General features: G+C 43.1%; 1 non-coding gene across 1 annotated transcript; it reads right to left on the reverse strand.

Moving 5' to 3' along the window:
- Positions 1-376: 376 nt before the first annotated feature.
- On the reverse strand, positions 377-484 carry LOC112449644 (U6 spliceosomal RNA). The gene has a single exon (XR_003038242.1). It is a non-coding gene; the product is annotated as a U6 spliceosomal RNA (small nuclear RNA).
- Between the last annotated feature and the right edge of the window lie 8,931 nt (positions 485-9,415).

Here is a 9,415-nt window from a genome sequence, read left to right on the forward strand (position 1 = left end):
GTGTTCCCCATCCTGAACCCTCCTCCCCCCTCCCTCCCCATACCATCCCTCTGGGTGGTCCCAGTGCACCAGCCCCAAGCATCCAGTATTGTGCATCGAACCTGGACTGGCGTTTCATATATGATATTATACATGTTTCAATGCCATTCTCCCAAGTCATCCCACCCTCTCCTTCTCCCTCTCCCAGAGAATCCAAAAGACTGTTCTATACATCAGTGTCTCTTTTTCTGTCTCGTATACAGGGTTATTGTTACCATCTTTCTAAATTCCATATATATGTGTTAGTATACTGTATTGGTGTTTTTCTTTCTGGCTTACTTCACTCTGTGTAATAGGCTCCAGTTTCATCCACCTCATTAGAACTGATTCATATGTAAAAAATATGGAATACTTCACGAATTTGCGTGTCATCCTTGCGCAGGGACCATGCTAATCTTCTCTGTATCGTTCCAATTTTTAGTATATGTGCTGCCAAAGCGAGCACCAAAATATCTTCTTTATTTCAGAGTTTTCCCCACGAAACAAGCATGATTAGAATCATCAATCATACCAAAGGTATGAGCATAATTCTACCTTTGGTGACAAGTGATGATTTTAATTCTGTTTCCTTTATAACATGGCTGCTAAATAATATGAATATGTTGTAATCAACATGGTACTTTGGTAAATCTGAAGTCAAATTTTTCTCCCCATGGGAAGAAATCACTATTTTTTTAGGGTTAAAGGGCTATTCAGTCAGGGATACTTTGTTGATATTTGTGAGGTTGGGGGACACTGAGGACTATTCTAGAAACTTAGGTTTGTGGTGAGGTCTTAAAAGTAAGATTGAGGGATAAGCCATCCTCTGATCCTCACTTTGGTTGGGAACAACCCTTGTCCAGACATAAAATCATCTGGTAAGGGCTGCGGTCAGAGCAGCAGTGGAGCTGGGTGGAGAGATGGGCACTGTCTGTCCATTGCGTGAAAATGACTGGCTCCCCTATACCACCCTTCTCTGGTCTCTCAACTTAGGTGGGGGATTTCTCCTCCTATGGGTGAGTTCCTTCTCTGTACTGATGCTCTGCAGTCTGCACTTTGTCCTGAGAACTGATTAGATAAAGAAAAATACTTAGGCTGAACATTTTCCCACACATGACTAGCACATTTTAAAAATCCTCTGAGTGATAGGGACCTTGCCAAAGGAAATCACTTTCCCACAGAGTGAAGTCAGTAGATCCTGATACAGCTTCATTATGATAAACAAGTTGGAGTGCCTCAGTCACAGGGCACAGAAAGGACGTGGCAGTTCCATGGTCACTCTTGTATTATATCAGTATAACAGGCAAGCAACTACTGTAAGGAAGACGGAAACTGATCTGAGTGTGGACAAGGCTCACCACATCTTGGAGCTTGCTGATTATGGCTTCATTTAGGTTTCAAAGGCAGAGATGAGTTCCAGCCACAGCTGCCTGCCTTTGCTCCTGAGTTCTGTGGAGTGAAAACAGTTCAGCCACCACTCTCACCAGTGGGCAAATGGCTCAGAACTAGGAAGGAAGTTTGGCAGTGGTGAAACATGCAGGGAGAAATTAATAAAAGAGTGAATCAGCGAGCCACATGGGTCAGTGGGAAGTTGGAAGAAGATGAGGATAAAGAAATTGGGGGCAAATTCATTCATTCATTTAATCAGCAATCATTTAATAAGCTATTCCTAAGGTTATCAGACACCAGTAAGGACAGCCAGTTCAGAGACAAATGACATGGGTCTAGCCCTTTTGGAAATCAATCTGGTGGCTTTAGTGGGAAAAATGAGTAGGTTGAAAGAAGACTGGCAAATATAAAAAATGGTAATATAATGTGGATAGGGGCTATGTTGGGGCTTTTCAGGGTGGCAGAGATGATGAAGATCCGTGGGTGATTGAAACTAGTTCCCAAAAGGAATGACGTCTAAGCTGACTTCAGCTGAGGTCAGGTGAAGGGTGATGGTGGTGAAGTCAAGGGGAAAAGAACAGAGCATTGTTTATTGAGAACTCACTACATAACAGGCAATATGTTAACCATTTTATATGCGTGACCTCATATAGTCTTTATAGTAACACACATAACACACGTATCACACAGCCCATTTTACAGAAACAAAATTGGGTGTAAATATTTGAGGAACGTGCCCAAGTTCACACAGAAAGTAGGGAAGGTCTGTCTGGTTGCAAAGTGTGTGCCCTTCACATGATGTCATCATACAGAGGCCAGAAATGTGATATAAAGAAAATACTAGAAAGGAAGTGTCCAGCATATTAGGTGTTTTGACTCATTCCTGCCTGACTTTTTACCTTCTGATCTGTTCTAGCTCCACACAATTCCCCCCAGATCCTGTGTTACTGTAGAAGTCACCACATTATGGATCTGTGTGGGCGGTGGTCTCCAAACTGACATATGAGTGTTTATTTAAACATTATATACATATTCCCTGGATAACATATTACATATGCTTTAAAACATAGACAAAAGTGAAAAAAAAAAGTTTAAAGAGTATGATCAAACATACGAATTCTCAGGTTTCCTTAACGCATCACCTGCTAGAGTAAACGGATTCATTTGCAGACTCTATTCTAGACCACTCTCAGTTCAGTCAGTTCAGTTCAGTCGCTCAGTCGTGTCCGACTCTTTGCGACCCCATGAATCGCAGCACGCCAGGCCTCCCTGTCCATCACCAACTCCCGGAGTTCACCCAGACTCACGTCCATCGAGTCAGTGATGCCATCCAGCCATCTCATCCTCTGTCGTCCCCTTCTCCTCCTGCCCCCAATCCCTCCCAGCATCAGAGTCTTTTCCAATGAGTCAACTCTTCGCATGAGGTGGCCAAAGTACTGGAGTTTCAGCTTCAGCATCATTCCCTCCAAACAAATCCCAGGGCTGATCTTCTTCAGAATGGACTGGTTGGATCTCCTTGCAGTCCAAGGGACTCTCAAGAGTCTTCTCCAACACCACAGTTCAAAAGCATCAGTTCTTCAGCGCTCAGCCTTCTTCACAGTCCAACTCTCACATCCATACATGACCACAGGAAAAACCATAGCCTTGACTAGACGGACCACTGTAGACAGATCCTATTGCTTCTTTTATCTCTACCAAGACCTTCCTTCTCCTTTATTTTAACAAAGGTATGGTTACATTTATTTGAAAAATCATATGGGGCTTGAAAACTGTGAAAATGATAATAAACATAAAGCATAAATCTCTTAACCTGACTTAACCAAAGTCCAGTAATAACTAGCTTGGCCAAGGTAATTTGCAGGAATAAATCTGGAGTAAAGATTCCAGAACCTTATTCCTTTTCTGAATTTTAGATTCTTCGATAGATAGGGTGGAGGGAAGGAAAAATTACAGATGGTGGAGGTCTCATCAGTTATACCAGCTATGCCTGTCTACAATACTTACCTTCAGTTGACACTTGTGTGTTCTGCAAATGTTTTGAGATCTATACTTTTCTACTCGTTTTCTTTACTCTTGGTTTTCTAAGTTTCTCTTTTGAAAAATTCCATTATAATCTTGCTAAAATTAATAGCAGAGGGGATTTCTTCTACCATGATCAGCAGGGGATGAGCAGAAAGTCAGAGACATTGACTGTGCTGATAGCAGCAGCTGTTTTGATTCAAGATGGCAGGAACTATAGGCAGACTTGGAGCAGATTCAAGCAGGCAAAACCTGAGTGAGGGCATGAAGCAAGCTGATATGGCCACAGGGCTTTCTCTCTAAGCATCCTAATTTTGTCAGAAATCCTGGTTCATCCTTGTTCATCAATGTGCATTTAGCACCTCCCTAATTATCCCCCATAATTTCTGGAAGGCAGCATGTGTGTGTTTAGTCGCTCAGTCATGTCTGATTATTTTGTGACCCTAAAATAGGGTCCCATCCGGCTCCTCTGTCCATGGGATTCTCTAGGCAAGAATACTGGAGTGGGTTGCCATTCCCTTCTCCAGGGGATCATCCCAACCCAGGGATCAAACCCTGGTCTCCTGCATTACAGGTAAATTCTATACCATCTGAGCTACCAGTGAAGCCCTGGAAGGCAGCTTAGTGGAAGGATAAAAATTTGGATTTCAATTCTAAGAAAGCGTTTTTGTTGTTGTTGAAATTGTAATTGAAGAAATTCACTTGATAGTTTTTCATTATTAGGCAGTTAAGAACATATAAACAAAGCTGAGGATCAGAAAATTCTAAAGCAATCATTATTAAAATGAACAAAGATGTTTATGAAATGAGACAAGCAGTTAGAGGGAGTGAAATGATTAGTTCTCTGCACGTGTAGTCATCTTTTATATCTGAGGATGAAGAAGCAGATGGTCTTGTTATCAGTTTGCATATTTGTCTGAAAAAAAGCAAACACCACAGGTGTAAGACCCACATTCCTTTCCACATGGCACGCATGTGAGAGTCTGGCTCTGAGTGTGTGATTATAGATGCTGCTTACAGAGCTTGACATCATTTCACTGCATCCCAGAGTGCACCGAATCTTTGAGCAAGAAACCACCCCACTTATAGTAGCCACACTCTGTATTCATTTGTCCAAGAACTCGTTGATGTCGCCCTTAGAGGAGTCCTTTAATAATTATTTGGCTTTATTGATTTATCAGAAATAATTACAGAACGATTACATTGCCAGCCACTGTGCAAGACACCCGCTTGTATCAACAACTTTTTTAGTGAAGATAAATAAGCACACATAAACCTTGATTATTACATTTATATATCCACCAAAAGCTATATTTGTATATCCATTATTTGTGTATCCACCAAATATGGTTTTTATATGTCATATGCAAATACTTTTAGAAGAGAGTTTTCTAAGATGACATCTCATAATTATAATTCAAACTCAGGCATCAGCAGCACAACAATACCTGAGATTTGGAACAATGAGTGGATTCTTCTGGAAGGAAAGTATACAAGATGGCTGCCCCATGCCAAATCCAACTGGCTGATGTATTTTTCTTTGTGTGTGTGCATGTTAACTCACCTCAATTGTATCTGACTCTGTGCAACCCTATGGACTGCAGATTCCTAGGCTCCTCTATCCATGGGATTCTCCAGGCAAGAATACTGAAGTGGGTGGCCATTTCCTTCTCCGTGTGTGTGTGTATGTGTGTGTGTGTGTATCTTAGTATTTGAGACAGAACATTCTCTAGTTTTCTACAGTCTTATCAATCAGCCTTTGTTTTAAATTTTAATTTATTTAGCTGCATCGCATCTTAGTTGCAGCATGCAGGATCTTTGTTGCATCACGCAGGACTATCAACCACTTTTATCTTATTCCTGCTTGGTTCACATGTTTACATTAGTTCACTGGTCTATGGGTCTTCAACTTTGTCAGTTCTGATAGACACAGCAGTGGGCGGGAAGGAATAGGAAAAAGCAATAGGAACAAATAGGAAGAGTAGAAGAGAGGGCTGGACCTGCCTGTAGGGGAGTGCATAATGCAGAGGACGGGGAAACCCAGGCTGAGTGCTCGCTCTAGGACAGATTCCACATGAACAGTACAGGGTATCAGTGTGGGGAGAGAGGAAGAGACTAGAGAGACAGTTACTGATACTTGTTAGGTATCACAGTCCAGGCATTTAACCCTCATTATCCCTTTTAATAAACCTAAAAATCTCCCACCAACTGGGTATTCCTATAATGAAGTTACAGTCAAAGATAAGGAAGTTTGGAGGTTAAGTAATTTGCCCATGATCATGAGAACTAGCAAAAGAGTGGGGTATCAAACCCAGGACTGTGTGACTCCAAGTGTGACATATTCCCACTTTTCTACAACACTAACCATCATACACTATACACACAGACACACACAGACACACACATAAATGTATGAAAGTGAAAGTGTAGTCACTCAGCAGTGTCTGACTGTGACCATATGGACTGTAGCCCACCAAGCTCCTCTGAACATGGGATTTCCCAGGCAAGAATACTGGAGCTGGTTGCCATTTCTTCCTCCAGGCCACCTTCCCAACCCAGAGATTGAATCTGAGGCTCTTGCACTGGCATGTGGATTATTTACCACTGAGCCACCTGGGAAGCTCATATTTAGCCACTAAGAACATGAACCCCTTAGGTACCAGGCTGCAGTCCACGGGGTCGCTAAGAGTCGGACACGACTAAGCAACTTCACTTTCACTTTTCACTTTCCTGCACTGGAGAAGGAAATGGCAACCCACTCCAGTGTTCTTGCCTGGAGAATCCCAGGGACGGGGAGCCTGGTGGGCTGCCATGTATGGGGTTGCACAGAGTCGGACATGACTGAAGCGACTTAGCAGCAGCAGCAGCAGATATAGAAATACAGGTTAAAGAGCAGATCCATTTGAGTTTGAGAGAGGGTTACTCAACATATACAACATGAAATTACAGGCTGAATCCATAGTATATCCCTGATTCTGATTTTTAATCTAAAAACAAAGTTAAAAATGAAGCAGCAGAGGAGATAGGTCATGGCTTTGATTGAAGTATTTTCTCAGAAAAGCTGCTGATAGTTCAACAGTGGAAAAATGATCTTTGAGTGATCTAACCTAGGTTGTCAGGGACAGAGAGAATGAGAGAGTTAGTTAATCATATCAAAACATCAACGTAGGGGAGAGGATGTCTGACAAACAAACCCAGAAAGAAATGTTTTAAAAAATGAGAAAAAAATAGGCTCCATTAATAAAACCATAAGATGATAAAATTATGTCTAAAATCACAAAGATAGAGAAATTCCTTTTAATGCATGGTTAATAAGGCATTGTGATAAAGAAACATATAAACAATTAGGAAATAATTGAGCACCTGTAAAAGTAGCTCTTGATAAAAGGTACTTAAAAAGCCTGCTTAGCGTGTTTGGACATATGTACAAGTGGGACATATGTGTTTCTATAAAGATGTTGGTGACAACGGTTGTTAACAGTGGTTGTGGGCCTCTGAGGACTATTATGAAAATCCATAAGAAGTGGGAAGTGGTAGCGAGTTTGTTTTACTGGTGGGCTTTATAGTAGCCCAGGAACCCATGAAAAGCCTGTTTTCCATCAAGCATCCCTTCTGATAAGTTAAATGACTTGAGTAACCCACTTGTGATAGATAGTCTCTGCTTGCCCCTCCAGAACCGCTTTCCATCTCCTTCCCCCAGCTTTGTGCCCTGGGAGCCTGGCCTGTATGAACAGCATCTGATAGCTTGCTTTCTTGGCTTGGCCCATGGAGGCAGCAGTGGGAGAGGAGAGGGCAGGAGAGTGTGTTCAGGGAGTTGATTCCTCTGGTTGCCCTCTACTGGGTTGCACATTCTTTGTTTCTCTACCAGGGACCTCTGTTCCTGTGTATGAAGGAGAGGATGGTGGTTTTCATAGCTGGAAACAAGTTCATGCCACCACCCAAGGGTGGCACAAGCTCCTGGCTGTTGAGAGTTCCCGTGGGCTTCACATTAATTCTTCCTGAATCTTTGTATCACATCCCTTTCTCAAAGTACTCCTCAAGTTCCCTGTTGGAGTATGCCTTGAGAGTGCCTGTTTCCTGACTGATATATCACTGAGCTTCAACTTTGACCTTTGCACAGTGGGTTTTTGAAGGTCAGGTGACTTTATGAAGTTCTTCCAAAGGCTTACAGAAATAGTTTTAAGTAGCATTTCAAATTAGAGTAATAAAAGTATTACAAATGATATTAACCAAAATGCAAATATGGAAATTGCTTTAAATGAGAGGAAAGAAAAGCCATAGGAGTGTTTATATTAGAGTGTCTGTAGAATGGACTGTCACAGGAAGACCCCAGGAGGACTCCAGTGGCAGAATTTTCCTGATCCCTTTAGTTTTCTTTTCATGGATTAATGTTGGGTTGGCCAAGAAAAGGCTCAGGGTCAGGCTTCAAGGCCATGCCACGGGGCAAGGCCAAAGGTAAGATTCTGGGTGCAAAAACTGCAAATAACTCACCCTTCTTATGAATTGTGGTAAGACCCTGTGTGCATGCAAAGTGTGCGTGCTCAGCCTCTTCAGTCGTGTCTGATTCTTTGTGATCCCATGGACTGTAGCCCACCAGGCTCCTCTGTCCATGGGATTTTCCCAGCAAGAATGCTGGAGTGGGTTGCCATGCCCTCCTCCAGAGGATCTTCCTGACTCAGGGATTGAACCCACGTCTCCTGTCTCCTGCTTGCAGGTGGATTCTTTACTGCTGAGCCACCAGGGAAGTCCCCTGTGTGCATACACAAAGTCTTATTTTGGAAATATTTTTCATTTAAAGGCATCCCTAGAAAAGGCCTTAAAATTATGTCTCAGTATCAGGTCAACACACTCAAGTTCATTCCTCATTGAAGAGCCCGGCTGAAAAACTGCATTCATTTTCACATGGAGTGGACAATGGTGACCTCAAATTGTCTTCAGTTGCTTTCATCCAGCAGGGTTCCAAAAGCTTTCCAGCTGAAACAGTAGAATGGGGAACACACAGGTTTTTTGAGGTAAAACAACTTCAGAATCAAGGTCAGCTGTTTAAGGGCACATCACAGATCACAGCACTGCCCAACGAGACAGAAATGAGGTCTGGAAAGAAGAGTCCCCTCTTTTCCCAACCTCTGGAGCTATAGACCGAATCAGACAAATACAGCATCTTATGAATATTTAACTGGTCCTGGGCCAGAGCACCTGGGCCCGTACCTCTTTTCAGTGCTTTGGGTCACTACAGTAAACCCCATAAACTGCCACTTCCTTTCTCTGTTCCCTCCGCCCCAGTGTAATGTAGTGTTAGTTGCTCAGTCATGTCCAACTCTTTGCAACCCCATGGAGTACAGCCCACCAGGCTCCTCTGTCCATGGAATGCTCCAGGCAGGAATACTGGAGTGGGTTGCCATTTCCTCTTCCAGGGGATCTTCTGGACCCAGGGATCAAACCCAGGTCTCCTGCATTTCACGCAGATTCTTTACTGTCTGAGCCACCAGGGAAGCCCAAATTACCATGACCCCCAGCTGCTAAGTCACTTCAGTCGTGTCCGACTCTGTGTGATCCCATAGATGGCAGCCCACCAGGCTCCCCCGTCCCTGGGATTCTCCAGGCAAGTACACTGGAGTGGGTTGCCATTTCCTTCTCCAATGCAGGAAAAGTGAAAAGTGAAAGTGAAGTTGCTCAGTCGTGCCCAACTCGTAGCGACCCCATGGACTGCAGCCTACCAGGCTCCTCCGTCCATGGGATTTTTCAGGCAAGAGTACTGGAGTGGGTTGCCATTGCCTTCTCCTGGGGAAGACCTCAATTCTGGCCACTCTCATTACATCACAGGGTGGCCCCCGGGTTTTGTTTACATATAAGGCCCCATGTTTAATATGCTGAGCTCTGTGTAAAGCTCTCACTAGGAATCATTAAATATAAAACGTCAATTTCCCTAGTTTAAAGGCAGCCATAAAAAGGAAAATCCAGTTGTGTTTTGAATGCGCTGAGTGAAGTT

This window comes from Bos taurus, chromosome 14 (assembly GCF_002263795.3).
Source record: "Bos taurus isolate L1 Dominette 01449 registration number 42190680 breed Hereford chromosome 14, ARS-UCD2.0, whole genome shotgun sequence".
NCBI lineage: Eukaryota > Metazoa > Chordata > Mammalia > Artiodactyla > Bovidae > Bos > Bos taurus.